Below are 5,006 nucleotides of genomic sequence, written 5' to 3'. Positions count from 1 at the left end.
AAAGCCAAGGATTATAAGAACTGAAATAGTTGAAGAGCTATATGACCAAAGGGACCTTAAAAATCAAGCGTTCTTTATGATTACTTAACATTTACATATTATCTATTGACATCTAAGGACTATTAACTATGTAACCGCAAAGAATATACTTTTGATCTTTTTTAATGTAAATGTATTTCAAGCAGTAAACAGATGAATAATAAGGGAGATGATGGTTCGCCTTGGTTAAATCCTTAACTCCTAACAAATTGTTAAAAACATCCGATAGAATTGCAATACATTTGGATCCGAAATATTCGGGTAACTTTGAATATAGGAGGGTCCCCCTGAATGATTTTGAAATACACTATGGGATGATATATTTTTAAAGGGCCATTAGCTACGATTGATACAAAAAATTAAAAAAAAAGATTCTTTGTGTTCAAGTATTAATAAACGCTGAATTTGGAAATAATTTTCGTTATAAGCAGTCAGTCTGGCCTAAATTTGTCAAAATAAGTAAAGTTAATAATTTAACCGCATTGAATCCGTTGTCATGTGGCCTTCAATTTAACCCCTTAGATAGAGATGGGTTACGCATTTAATGTCAACATTGAAAGTGAAACAAGGGTGAGCCGTTGACGATGATTGATGCGATCCACAAAAAAAACCCAAACATTTTCACACAGCTTGGTTGCTGTTTATCATTAACGAGTCAATATTTCACAGGTTAATACAAAAAAAAAAAAAAAAAAAAAAAAAAAAAAAACATATGTTGTTTAAGTAGTGGAACAATGAAAAATCAAAATTGAGAATGGTCATAAATATGGTGTATACCACATTAAAGCCTGTTCAGTGTAACAGATAAACTCTTTCAAAAATAATTAAAACACTGTAAAGGTAATAGAGAAACCGTTGCATTTAATTGAATTAGTCAAAGGAAGAATACAAAGAGATAAGCCCAATATTCTTAATATGAGTTTTTTTGACAACTTGGTCATTTTCAAAACGTCTTTCAATATATACAAATATTTACAGTTTTACTTGTATGAGTTAAGTTTTTAACAAAATTATACCCATCGGTATTACTAGTATATCCAACGTTTTACTGAAACCAAAATTTCATTAGAAGTCAAATTCCAAGTAAAATAGTTACATGTATTATCTTTCAGATAAATATGGATCAATTGTGGTTCCAGATGACCCACGGAGCAGCATTTTATAACAACTTTATAAGTTTTGCAATTATTAAACCTGTAATTCAGTGGTTGTCGTATGTTGCTGTCTGCATATTTGTTTCTTCGTTTGTTATTTTTTGCACAAACCAGTTCATTGGTTTTCTCGATTAAATTGTTTCACATTTTGAAATGTCGGAGCCTTTTATAGCTTAAATTGTGATATAGGTTTTGCTCATTGTTGAAGGCCTTACGGTGATCTATACTTATTTATATTATCGGCCTTTGGTCTCTGGAAGAAATAATAGTTATATCATTGGCAATCATACCTCATTTCCTAATTTCCGTACTACCACTAAATAACATTTTAACGTTCATATATGAATATATGTAAAATTGTTTGATTTTTAAGAGTTTTTTTTATTAAAATCTTTTTAAATGAAATTTCGTCAACAGACCGATTTTGACCTTTTGAATAAACAAAATTAATAAATGCTCCTGTCCACTTCAATGTTCATTGAAGTTTCTGTGCCAAACATGCAGTTGTAGCTAGAAGTGTAGGTTCTTAATCAATAGTACATCTCTGTTGAATTCAAAATTATAGAACGTGTTTACATATGACATAATATAAACCAATATACATGTCCATTACATGTAAACAAGGTTATACAGACATGTACATGTATGAAAAGGATATGCTGTAATGTAAAATAAGGAAGTAAACTATGTAAGAATGTGTAGAAATTCACGCTCGGCGGTGGCCAATACGAGAGGGGCAAGGTATAAAAGTAAAACGATGAAAAGGATGTATCACTGTTCTGCTAACTTAGTAGGTAAGTCGATCTATTTCTAAAAGGTTTGAAAGAGGTCAAGAATATTTTTAGTGAACATTCAAATAATTACTTGAACTACAGCGGTCATAGCAATTTATCATTATATTCAGTGTTAAAGTTAAACTAATTATAATACAAAAGATATCTAATATAAGATAACTATTATTTTTTTTTATCCCATATGAGTTTTTTTTATATAGCTTATTTTTTTTAATGAATATGATAAGAAAAATAGAGTTATAGCAATTATAGAGCTACATGAAATGTTGATATATATTTTTAGGTATGTGAATGTGTTAATTTTTATTGATATTCATAATGTAAATAAATAAACGAATAAATGAATGAGCGAATAAATGTATGAGCGAATAGATGAATGAATGAATAAATGAACGAATGAAAGAATAAATAAATAAATAAATAAATAAATAAATAAATAAATAAATAAATAAATAAATAAATAAATAAATAAATAAATAAATAAATAAATAAATAAATAAATAAATAAATTAATTAATTAATTAATTAATTAGTTAATAAATAAATGCCATTTATGTATTATACAGGTTGAGTACAAAAAAAATCAAGATGAACAAGTCAATTTTGTTGGTACTCATTCCCTGTCTCGTCGCCTTTGTGGTGGTTAAATCCCAGATGCACCCAGGATACCAGATGACAGGTGCCTACCCATATTACTACGCAAACCAACTGGGTGCATACCAGCAACAGACCGGATTATACAACACCGGAAATGCTCTCACCGCACAGTTTCAAAATGCAAAACTTCTAAACTACTGTAAGTATTTTTTTCTGCATATTTATTTTTTAAATATAGGACAGTAAAGAATATGTTGATATAACGCCATGTGTTTATCAATGCACATATGTAGCGTTATCTACACATCCATTTAGCAAAGAATTCTGTTGAAACCGGTGTTTGAGGCAATCTTGAATTTGCAGTTAAGTTATAAGTAAGCTTTTCTTCCATGTTGAAAGCTTCAATAGCACTTCGAGATGAATAAAACCAATAAAAATACCATTTATTTGGGTTTTTTTTTACAAGACTTAGTGCTTACGGTGATTATTTTGTGTCACGAATCATGTCACAATATCATTTTGTTGTCCCTTATTAATCAATAGACTATTTTCATATTACCGACTTTTGACTCCGGATTATATAATTTGTCGACTGGTTACCTTGGATATCATGGTACCAAGTCAGGTAAGAGCAAGCTAAAGAAGTAAAACCAAGCTTTCAATCGGTACAATTTTGGGGTAAAATTACCTGCTTATAATTTTTTTTTTCACTACAAAATCATCGGAAAACAGTAAACTTTCCCCTCAAATTACACCGATTATATGTTTGATTTTACTTATTTTGGTTGCTCTTATTTGACCGAGTACCATGATGTCCAAGGTAACCAGTCGACAAATTATATAATCCGGAGTCAAAAGTCGGTAATATGAAAATAGTCTATTATAGAACAACAACCGAAACAAGTATTTGATTACCAGTTATGTCTGGGTCTGGAACTTTTTGGTTTCATCAGCTTTTCAAAGTTTGCATTATGTTTTGATTTTCATATATTTAGACCTCGAGCTTTAATTGTCAAAATTCGCATCGGGTTCAATAAAATTTGAACCGTTACCGTTATTATGCTCTATTGATCCGGGTTTCGATATCAAGAATGCCCTTCCTTTACACTATCGATTTGTATATGTTTCTAAGGCTGGAAATTAATTGGTCTATTTTTACATAAGATATGATCAATTCGAAAAGAAGTTATTAAGTGTTTGATACACTCGAAAATAATCATGCATACATTTCTCTTTTCAGTATTCGGATTCTTGCTTCTCCTCCAGTTCACAAATGCCACAGGAAACACAGTCGGATAATATGTAAGTGTATACAATTGCGAATGCTAGTGAAGTGTTTAAATTAAAAAAATAAAGATACAGATGTGTGAGAAAAATCAACAGAGCAGGCATAGATAGTTATAAGTTGATCGTCATATTTTTAATTCGACTGACGTCGATTTCTGTTCTTTTCCGTTGCAATTAAAGGAACAATGTTTTCTTCAATTCTTTAGAAATTATACTTTATGGGGTGAAGAAGCTAAGTGCAATCATTCCAAAATTTTCATTGTCTGTTCATACCTAAGTTAACCACGTAAGATAAAGTGTGAATTTGTTTCTGTGAGAGATCAGTTATGAATATCAAAGGGAAATGGGGTTGTCGGTTTTCAAATTTTACCACTACGAGTCATCCTTTCCGAGTTTTCTAATATACCAGCTATCCAGTACCGTGTGTCCTTAAGAACGCCATTTGTAAAGTTATAGTCATATATACATTAAAAACACATTGAAGATCATCAACATTATCTCTTGTTATATCCTGTGGTAAAAGCGTTTCCCGTGACTTTGTTTTCGTTACTTACATAAAATTGTAGGGAATACAGCATTTAGAAATTATTTCATTAGTGCTCAATGTTTAATTTACTATGTGTGTTAATGATGTTCTTTTTTTGTCTTTTGCAGGTTCGATCAAGAAGTGACTTTCGCTACTACAGAGCAGTCCTGATGGTTAATCTAAATAAAAATATAAAAGACTGATACTCACGAATTTTAGTTTTTATTTTAAATATTCTCATAGTTGTAAATACAAGTAACGACTTTTTATTTGTATTAATAGTCCATTTTAAGATTATGCTTTCGAATAACGCCCCCTTTCAAATATCCTAGATCTGCCGCCCGTGATAGAAGTGAAGGTGAAATGAATATGTAGAAAACGTTTGATATTATTTATACAACTGCAAATGAAATCAATAAATTCGTGATCCTTCAGCAGCAAATTAAAACACACACTTCAGATATTCCAGAAATAATATTCATTTTGTCTTGCTTACTTTGTGGCTAGCCATCAAGATAATGAGACTAAACTTGAAATACAGAGCTGATATGCATAGAACAACTTAAGTTAAGATTTGTTCCGAAATGTCCTACGATAAATTAGTGCTAC

The 5,006-nt window shown here is 30.4% G+C and overlaps 1 long non-coding RNA gene across 1 annotated transcript; it reads left to right on the top strand.

Annotated features, from left to right (window-relative positions):
* The first annotated feature begins 2,557 nt into the window (after positions 1 to 2,557).
* Positions 2,558 to 4,602, top strand: LOC127723781 (uncharacterized). The gene is made up of 3 exons (XR_007992247.1): positions 2,558 to 2,783; positions 3,825 to 3,886; positions 4,526 to 4,602. It is a non-coding gene; the product is annotated as an uncharacterized LOC127723781 (long non-coding RNA).
* Positions 4,603 to 5,006: the final 404 nt, after the last annotated feature.

This window comes from Mytilus californianus, unplaced genomic scaffold, assembly GCF_021869535.1.
Source record: "Mytilus californianus isolate M0D057914Y unplaced genomic scaffold, xbMytCali1.0.p SCAF_13, whole genome shotgun sequence".
NCBI lineage: Eukaryota > Metazoa > Mollusca > Bivalvia > Mytilida > Mytilidae > Mytilus > Mytilus californianus.
Note: the sequence above shows the minus strand (reverse complement) of the source record. Positions and strands in the feature narration are given on the sequence as shown.